Source organism: Anabrus simplex, chromosome 1 (genome assembly GCF_040414725.1).
Source record: "Anabrus simplex isolate iqAnaSimp1 chromosome 1, ASM4041472v1, whole genome shotgun sequence".
Classification (NCBI taxonomy): Eukaryota; Metazoa; Arthropoda; class Insecta; order Orthoptera; family Tettigoniidae; genus Anabrus; species Anabrus simplex.
In genome coordinates this window covers 780,232,887-780,243,761 of record NC_090265.1, presented here as the reverse complement: position 1 = coordinate 780,243,761, position 10,875 = coordinate 780,232,887, and positions in this window count along the sequence as shown.

Sequence of the window (10,875 nt, the reverse complement as noted above, 5' to 3'; positions counted from 1 at the left end):
GAGGCGCGCGGCTGTGAGCTTGCATCCGGGAGATAGTAGGTTCGAATCCCACTATCGGCAGCCCTGAAAATGGTTTTCCGTGGTTTCCCATTTTCACACCAGGCAAATGCTGGGGCTGTACCTTAATTAAGGCCACGGCCATTTCCTTCCAACTCCTAGGCCTTTCCTATCCCATCGTCGCCATAAGACCTATCTGTGTCGGTGCGACGTAAAGCCCATAGCAAAAAAAAAAAAATTAAATATCCTTCTCCATCAAAAACTTGTTCCTGATGCCAAGGGCACCAGCATCAATATTCTGCTCTATCTTACTTTTCTGTTTTAGAAAAGTAGATAGTGTTGAAGGGCTAATAATAATAATTTCATGTGGCTATTACTAGCCGATTGCAGCCCTTGTAAGGCAGACCCTCCGATGAGGGTGGGCGGCATCTGCCATGTATAGGTAACTGCGTGTTATTGTGGTGGAGGATAGTGTTATGTGTGGTGTGTGAGTTGCAGGGATGTTGGGGACATCACAAACACCCAGCCCCCGGGCCATTGGAATTAACCAATTAAGGTTAAAATCCCCGACCCGGCCGGGGATCGAACCCGGGACCCTCTGAACCGAAGGCCAGTACGCTGACCATTCAGCCAACGAGTCGGACGTTGAAGGGCTGATACTATATTTCTTTGCTAATTCTCCTTTCTTTCCTCTTTTCTTCTCATCTGGAAGTATTTCACATTTTTCTTTTAAAGAAAACTGCTTTTGCTTCTTTTGATCCATTTGGCAAAAGTTAACTAGCACACTAATACACACATTGCTTCAAGAACGAAAGATGAACAACGAACGTGTCATGAGATGTGAATAAACAAAATTCAGTACTGAATGTAGAGATGTGAAACCGTAACGTTCATTGGTTGATGGTAAATGTGTGTTCCTACCCACCCAATACCGTTACTTCTTATGTAATGTTTACTTTGAAATCTATATCCAGCTCGACCAATCGCATAGATGTATGGAAAATGGCTACTTGAACCGTATCCTGTGAACGCAAATACAGTAGAAGTCCGCTATAGCGTGTATGGCGTATAACGAGAACTCCGTTATAGCGACGACATTTTTCTGTCCCTTCAAAATTCCTATCTTAAACTGTGTATCGTCCTTTGGTTACAGCGAGAGCCCTATCACTGGCGCATCCGTTATTACGAGCGATTAAGCGCGCGCAATTTTTTCCGTTACCGATATTTATGCACCCCAGCGATGATATTGCATGCGATCGATTACCTTCGGCATCGTTTCCTCGCTATGTGCACTAGCGATTTCTCTCGTCGACATTCGAAGGCGATGTCGGAGTCGATTAGTAATATCCGTAAAGAAAATTCGAAATGAAAGAGAACATACTTTCGTAATAAATGCGTAAATAACGTGTCCGATAACGGTTGTTAACTCGTTAAATATAAGGCTGACTAAACCGCCGCTTAATTTTGAGGCTAAATACTGCAATTAAGTAAGAATGGGATACACCTTGAGATATGGCAGAGTGCTTAATTGATTTCAGAAGTTAGTTTATATTTTGTCGCGTCTGGTTAAATTACGGAAAGGCTATTATGAAAATTTATAGCGAGAAAGGTATAATTTCCCTACTGGAGCTTGAAGTGTGTTTTCATCATACGTATAGTACGGTTAAGTTAGGATACGTGACGACTGAAACGTTTGCAACAAAATGCTGTCGATTATCATCGGTACGGTATAGTTTTCTCACTTTGTGCATTTGCGAGCTCTCTCGTTGACATTGAGAGGCGATGTTGGAGTTTATTAGTAATACCCATTGACTGCTGTTCTCTAAAGAAAATTCGAAATGAAAGAGGAAAACACGTTTTCGTAATAAATGCATAAATAACGTGGCCGATAGCAGTTAACTCGTTAAAAATAAAGACTGAAGTAAACGATATCTTAATTTTAATGTTATATACGGAAATCAAGTAGTAATGTGATACACCTCAAGACATAGCAGAGTACATCACTGATTTCAGAGGATATTTCATATCTTCTCGCGTCTAGTTACGGCTATTTACATGTAAATTTTACGCGAGGAGGTTATTTCTCTACATGCGTTTCAAATATGTTTTCATGATAGACTACATATACGGTTAGGTTAGGTGACGCTGTTTGAAGAAGAAAGCTGAGGTGTTTGCCACAGAAGTCTCTGGAATGATACCGTATTTCTCCGAATCCAAGACTTTTTTTTTTCTCAGAATCTCATGCGAAAACTCAAGGGTTGTTGCATTCGCGGCCTAACAGTAAGTTAATGGATACCACTGGCAACTACCGCGGTAACCACTCTGCTTCTTTTCACTCGCCCACAGAACTCGTTGACAATAAATGACCGCCTCTTTACTACACATCGCTAGCCGCGACAACCGGTTGTACAGAGCCTGTGTGTTCCTCAAATCTAAAGAATGGCATCAAAGCGTGCGACCCTTCGAATTCTTAGAAAAGCCATGGCTACTCAGTGGCAGAGTCATAACCCATCTATTGTACTTGACGCTTAGTAAAATTAAGGTTTATAGACAGCAGGAATATTTTCGTGATGGATAGTCGTATTGTAAAGATACGTGGAAAAGGTATTGCCGGCAAATTTTCTACGGGTTCTAGTTGATATTATGATGCCAATTAAACACACGATAATGTAGAATAATTGTGCAGCCGCAAGTAAATACGGCACAGGCCTAACTAAAGCCAATATTTGGCGTTAGCTTGAAGACAAAGAGCTAAAAAAAAATGCGTACTGTACAAAAAATACATTCAGTGGTCCGCAACAAAGACGCTTTAAAGAAGTCGAGGATGAAATTGTGAGGTATGTGCATGAAAAACGCATCGGCGGAATGGCCACACCGTGGCGCAATAAACTCGTTCGTTGACTTGCAACGTTCGCGATTAGGCCAATACATCGCTAGATGCTGAATTTGGCCGAACCCGACAAGCGAGACGTGCGTGTAGCGGCAGCCGGTTATATCTGACGCTGCGTAAAAGTAACAGTTTTATAGACAGCAAGAATAATTTCCGGATGGATCGTTGTATTCTACTGTAGAGACGCATGGAATAGGTATTGCCGGAAAATTTTCAACGAGTTATCTTCGGTATTGTGATGCCAATGTTGAATTAATGGTTCTTAAATCCGCGGAAATAAATAATTGTGCAGCCGCCAAAAATAAAGAAATACGGCGTGACGAAAGTCATTGTTCGGCGTCTAAAAATAGTAAAAAAAAATGCGTAGGCCTACTGGAAGACAAGGCATTCATATGATTTTACAAACGTCTTTTTGAGCCTGATTTAAATTTTTTGAAGGAAAAAGTGGGGTTCATCTTGGATTCAGAGATATACGGTACTATATTTTTTTCAGAATGAAAATAAATTTACACTTTACGTAGTATCGAATTACGAAAAACAACAAACAAGTAAGCCGTAGTGTGGATATCATCTACGGAAACGCAAGTTTTGAACAAACTGATTGCTGTTTCATACCGATTTTAAAGTGCATGAAGGGTTTTCCGACTTTTATACAAAAATCGGATATAACGACAATCTGTTATAGCGAGTGAATTTTTCGCCGTTATGAATTCTCGCTATAACGGACTTCTACTGTACTATAATCCAATCTGTGCGCCCCAATATTTGAAGATATTTTTATTAATAGAAAATTGGCTTTAATTTGCTTTTTATGTATAAGGAATTAATCCTACATGATGTTCAGTAGACCTACACCGAAACTGAGTAAGATAATCTTCACGTTCTGTCGGGTAGGCATTCCGCTCGTCAGAATTGTGATGTTTGCTTACCTTCCCCTGATTTGTAATAGATTAGTGTTGCCTGTGTGTTGTATAGATTGTGCCATCTGATATTAGCTGTATAGAAACTTGTGCAAAATATGCAGCAATTAAAACAGGATGAATTTCTATTATATTTTGAAGAAAAGTGTTGTTAAATATCAGCAAAAAGGCTACAAATTAATTTGTTAAACTGAAAGTTCGAAATTTCTTACAACGAAATATTTTAACACACATTAGACAGAAAAGGGTAGGGGCCTAAAAATAATTTTGCTATTCTGAACATTTCGAAACAGACATTCGTTACAATGACATTTTACTGTATTGGGATCCAAACAGTAATAGGCATTCCCAAGACCTCCCATGGCTTTATGTATGTAAAGTGTAACATCTGTTCTGGTCTCAATAACATAAACTTATGATACAGATGTTGATTCCCATAGGGAATTTGTAATATTTGTTCCGAATGAGTAAATTTATAATACCAATATAAATGGTCCGTTATTGGACATTATAAATTTTCCAGCTAACTCATTCCTGGTTGCCAGCGTTTCGCCCCCTTGTGCCAGGCTGGGCTCATCAGTTGGTACCTAGCACACCTACCAAGACGCATGGCTCATGCATACCGTGGAGTCTCTCATAGTCTCTCGTAGTGCATTGGCACTGCCGGAGCCTACAATTAGCCTATGCAGTGGCCTCCACGGTATGCACTAGCCATGCGTCTTGGTAGGTGTGCTAGGTACCAGCTGATGAGCCCAGCCAGGCACACGGGGGCGAAACGCTGGCAACCAGGAATGAGTTAGCTGGAAAATTTATAATGTCCAATAATGGACCATTTATATTAGTATTAACATAAACTTATACGATAATATTAAAATACTAAATTTGTGTTAAGAAAGAGCAGTTAAGATTCCTGCCTGAAAGCTCAGTGACTATACAGTGCCCTGAGAGAAGTGCCGAAACCTGTTAAGCAATACAATCAAAGAAAGTAAAAAAATAAACACCTAATCCTGGACACAGTGTACAGTAGACGTTTTAAAAGTACGAACATTTGACGAAACTCATCCGTCTTCAAGTAGAGCTGTCGAAATGCACTGTCTCCTTCCAGTTGTCGTCACTGTGCTTTATGATTTCCGAGGATTCTCTAAACAATACCACCCGGATGTGATGTTAAGATGATCCATTATGTAAGTTCACCGCCGATCGCTTTTTCAGTACAGTACTTGTTCTAATTATCGCAATGACAAGGCGTTAGCACCAAGATCCATAAGTCCTTTCATGAGATACAGTTTCTTGAAAAGTGCTTGATCAAGGAATTTAGCCACGAACCTGCTACGCAGGCGTAGCAGGGGGGAGAGGTGATACTTCCACGTGGCGGGTCCCAGGTGGCGGATAGGGGGGTCCTAACCGGCTTGCCGGCGGACTTCAGGGAAAGAAAATACCTCTCGCGGACCAAACACACTCTACCCCCTGCGGGTGGGGGACGCACATGTAGAATACACCCACAGTATCCCCTGCCTGTCTTAAGAGGCGACTAAAAGGGGCAACCAAGGGATGATTGTCTTCGAACCATGAAACTACTTGTGATCAGTACCACCACGCGGAGAGCATTATGGGTCGCTTTTCCTTGCGAGTAGTACCTCTCTGTTAGGTACTGAATAGTTTTGTGATTCGTAGTACTCAAGCGGGGTTCAGTGTTGGTTTCCAGTACTCGTGAGTCGTACCCATGTGAGCAACACCACGGGTCTGGGCGTTGCCTGTGAGTTGTACCACTATGTGAGCGACACAGTAGGTCTGCGTTGCCAGTGATTAGTACCCACTATGTGAGGAACACCACGGGAATACCGGCGCCCGTGATTAGTACACCTAGGTGAGGCATCTCATTGGGTTGCGTTGGCTATGAGTGGCGCCATTGTGTGAGAAACACCATAGGTCTGCTTTACCTTTACGACATACAATACTTGTGAGTAGTACCTTAATGTTTGGAACACCGTGAGTTTACGCTACCTTTGATTAGTACCGTAGCTTGAGAAATATCACGGTGCTATTTTCCTCGCGACATGTACCATACTGAGGGGCCTTAGACCTGGTTTTTGGACCCCTTTAGACATCAAGCATAATCAATTCAGGACTGTGCCTTATAAGCGGTCACTTGGTCAGTAATACTATTATTTATGACTGTTTTTGAGTCGGATCCGCTGTTTTTTTGTTTGTTTCTTGTTGGGTTTTTTTGGGGGGTTCATGTCCATCCATTCATTTTCATGACATTTTTATTTATTTTGGTCAGTGGATTTTTTAAACTTTTTGTTGTCATTTCATTTCGTACCATTAGGGGCCGATGACCTCGATGTTAGGCCCCTCTAAACAACAAGCATCATCATTATCATCATCAAAGGATTTAGCGTTGATGGGACTGAAGTTTCTGGACAGTTGATCCGGGAAATCGTTTCTTCAAGGAATGGATTATGCAGGATTTTTACAATATGATTTGCCGTATTTATGCGAATAATCCCTGCGTATTTCTTTTTTTAAAACCCAGGCGCGAATTTGGGATGTAGGTTTTATTTGCTTCAAGGTTTGCAAGTTTTCGATGTTGGATGTACAGTTGCGCTTTGTGTAACTGCAGATGGAAGAAAACTGACCCCATATGTCATATTTAAATGGAAAACAATTCAGACTTTTAATTCAAAACTGCATTTACATTTTTAATAGTATTTTATAGAGTAATTTAAATTCAAAATTTCTCCGCGTCACGATAGAATGAGTCTTCCGCAATGTGCAGGGGTAGGTGGCTTTCCACACTTTCTTTCACTTCGGTGTGTCGACAGTGTGTTTCATAGCTACTTAGTTCGAGTGAAATCGTAATTTTTTTGTATTCAGCGTCTTAAGGAAGGCCACAATATCAACTGCTGATGTCAACATTTGGCGAAAAAGTGTGGCTCATAATTATAATCTATTCGTATGCACTGAACAATACTGTCAGTGCCAATGAAACTGCATTTTTTTTATGCCTAACCAAAACGGACGTTTTGCAATGCAGACGGAAGCGAAAGACTTCCTCCCCTCGTCATAGGAAAGCTCGATAAGCTATGCTGTTTTAAGGGCGTTGGGTGCTTTCTGTGCAAGTACAAGGCGCATACTTGCGAAGTATTGCGGTTTTTCCGTAAAATGTACGGATTTTGAATATTCGCGCTTGGTTTCACTTTCTGTGGTCAAATCGGATTTGTTTGACTTTCGATAGTAGCAGGTAATCGGAGATGCAGTGTTTGAAATTCGACCGATAAATGTACCGATAATCACAGTGCTTTTGTCACCTGTTCTACCTCACCTACTTCATTCACTGAGATGTTCCCTAACAAGTAGCAGGCTGCGATTTTGAAGAAAAGAAATCCGTGAAAAGTAGCAGGCTGTGAATTTATATACAGACAACTTTAGTTACTGCGTCGTGCTTCGTAGCAGCTGAAAGGCTTTGTTTGTGTGCGTATGTAACCTTGGCGGTAGTTCTGAAACTCATAGAATTGTGTGACGAATTTCTAAGCGATTTAGTACCTACTGTAAATGGTGTTTGTAATGAGTTCAACTAAGAAACGATATTATCAGTCTTTTCGGGAGGTATATTCTGCTTAATTTCCTTGTTTTTTTACGATCACGGAAAGTGTTCCCAGTATTAAGTGAAAACAGATGAGCACTCATCAAGATGTAACTTTGTGTAAGTTCTTAATTTCAGGGGTGATCATAACATGTACAGTAAAACCTGGATGCGTCGGTTTTTAGGGGACAGGGGGAAAATGACGATGGATGCGGGAAAACTATAAATGCGAGCACCATAAAAAATAGGGGGAAAGAAAAATAATAAAATAGGGGAATACTGTATTGGGACATTTTACGTTATGTAAATTTATTATTATTATTATTATTATTATTATTATTATTATTATTATTATTATTATTATTATTATTAACTAACAATAATGGCGCGTGGCCTCCAGAGCCGTGTGCAGGTCTTTCGAGTTGTCGCGTGATAGGCGATCTACGCGCATATGAAAATGCGGCCTTACCCAAGATGAATTTTATTTAAATCGGCAGACAGACAGCCCCCGAACCGTTGGATTTAACTAAGGACAGTTAAAATCCTTGACCCAATCGAGACCCCTTGAACCAAAGGCCAACACGTGCTAACCATTTAGCTCATACTAAACATACCACCATCAAAATATTGCAACCATGATATAGGCCTACGAGATGAAAATGAAAAGCGTGACTTTTACGCCATTTCGTTTCACATTCCGTAATAATTGGAAACCTTTAAGTCCAGTTCTGTTATTGCAAATTAAAGATATACGAGGATATTACGGCGACAACCTGTATTTAGGGAAAGATTCCGTAGACTCTTTGCGAACGATAGGTTTGATACCTAACACTCCCACAGCTCAAAGAGAATAAGTGCCACAGCTCAGCTCAGACGATGTCACAGCGGTTAGAAATTCAACGCGGCGCGTCTCGAACAATGTCACAGCGGCTTGTGCGGTGTTGCCAACTTAGGAACTAGTTACAAGACTAGGCTATGAGAAAGGATTATTGGTCTGGCTTGTAACAAGACTAAAGGGCAGAGGGCAACAGAGCAGTCAACAGGCCTCCAGCATCCCACACACACCACCAGGTACGACGCGATTAATCACCTGTGACTAATGAAAACGTATCTGGCGCACTGAGCGGTTTTATCTTTTCTTTTTCAACGAAGTTGGCAGCCCTAGCCAGGCTATAGTAACACAGAAAATGGTGGCAAATTTGACTTTTACTCTGTCTACGTTTTAATTCTTGTAAGGGCCGGTTCTACCACCTACTGGTAAAGTAGCGCGTAATTTGCCCTCCGCGTAAAAGGCTGTTTCCGTTCGACCACTCCCAGGTAACGATATCGGCAGCATAAATCGTCGTTACCTGGCGCGTAATTTATTGGCCACTTCGAGGACCCGATAAGACTTTACCTGCCGGGCAAGTTTTGAGAGCTGAACAGTGGCGGCCGGTCAATGCGTGCTACCGGGCTCCAGCACGTAGCTTGGAACTGTAAGGAATATTATTTATGTACAGTACAATTATCCTGGTGACTTTTCGTGTTTTGAGTACGATATGAATTTGTGTTTTGTGCAAATCAGGACGAGATCTGTCGAACACCCAGCGCCGTTCTCCCGGGGAACAAGGCTCGTGCTCATGTGAAGTGAGCCCTTGCCTGTAGCCTGAAGGAAGCAATACGCAGGCGCAGCCAAGCTTGCAACACTCCCCCTAGCCGGCGGAGTATACCGTAAACCGGGATCAACTTTCACTGATCCCGTTTATAGTTACTTCCTCTCCCGCAAGGGGGTAGAATTACTCGATGTCTCCTGCTACCCGGAGCGCAGCGAGGGATCAAGTCGGCCGTGCTTATGTTGAACGTGGTAAGCGAATCTGCCACTAGAGAGTAGCATCGTCTGGGTTCGAAAGTAAAGCGTAAGTGGAGGCAATCTATCTCACACATGCTTATTAAAATATCCATCTTCCTTTTGTGTCAAAAATAAGGAATTCGTAGGTGAGTCAAAGAATCTTTGACTGACCCTAAATGTGATCCCGCATTACAATGTAATTTACTCTGGTGAAATGAAATAGCGTATGGCTTTTAGTGCCGGAAGTATCCGAGGACATGTTCGACTCGCCAGATGCAGATCTTTTGATTTGACTCCCGTAGGCGACCTGTGAGTCGTGATGAGGATGAAATGATGATGACGACAACACGTACACCCAATGATGGTTAAAATTCCAGACCCTGCCGGGAATCGAACCCGGGATCCCTGTGACCAAAGGCCAGCGCGCTAACCATTTAGCCATGGAGCCGGACATTTAATCTGGTAATAGGGGAGGTCTCAATGAATTAGTTGGCAGCTCTTTCAGTTGCTTTGTGCGGTTTTTAATCTCGCAGTTATATTACTGGTGCGTGTTTTTTCTGTCATTGTGTTAGTGCTAAAGTTTATACGAAGATTTATCAACTTATTTATTAACTGCAGTGTATATAAAGTGAAATTAAATTAGTGTTCTTAGTGGGGATCTATATTCCCACGATTCTATTTGCACTGATGTAAGTTGCGCCATTAGGTTAGTAAAAACAATATTTCTCGAATGAATTATTTATCTCGTAGACAGTTGTCGAAGAATTCATCTGCTTCCAAATTAATGTTGTTTTTGTTTGTTCTGAGTTATAAATTGTGAGAAGTTGTATTATTATTATTATTAGACCTATTAGTAGTAGTAGTAGTAGTAGTAGTAGTAGTAGTAGTAGGTCTAGTAGTAGTAGTAGTAGTACCAAGTTTGAAGTATGCGTTGTTCATCATGGCAATATGCAGATTTAAAACAGCGTATTTAGCTTGTTTTTTGTAGCACGGAGGACGATTTTTTCACGAGCCGCCACTGGAGCTGAACATTATTAGCTGTATTTCTGGTGACATACAACTGAAATTAGCTTAGTATACTGAAAAAAAAGCATTATACTGTAACAGTGATCGATATTGTATTGCAGGATTTTGAACATTAATGCTTCCTTAGAGTTGAAACGGTCACACCAGCCTCTCGCATTGATAGCGTAGGGAACACATTTTACACGTCAAGCTTTCGCAAATAAACTCTAAAAGGATATAAAATCGAAACCTATTTGGAAATAATTTCAAATGAGATATAGCGTTATACTTTCTCAGTTTTCAAACGCCAGGTATAACTTGTTGCCATGTAGCCATGTTATCTCTAGGTACCTCGTAGCGCAATGGCTAACGCGCACAGCTCATAATACGAGGCTTACAGGTTCGAGTCTTCATTATGACGAATCCTTTTTTTTTTTCTCATTATTAGCGTTGTATTAATCTGTATGCATCTTTTCATACGTTCTTTTGTTAACATATTTCATTGAAATGTTTAATCACAATATTATGTCTACTAGGAAAATGCTTTATATGTGTGCTACTCATAGACAGTGATGATACGATTAATATAGCATAACGTATAGGACTGTCACCCAGGTAGCAGATTCCCTATCAGTTGTTTACATACAGT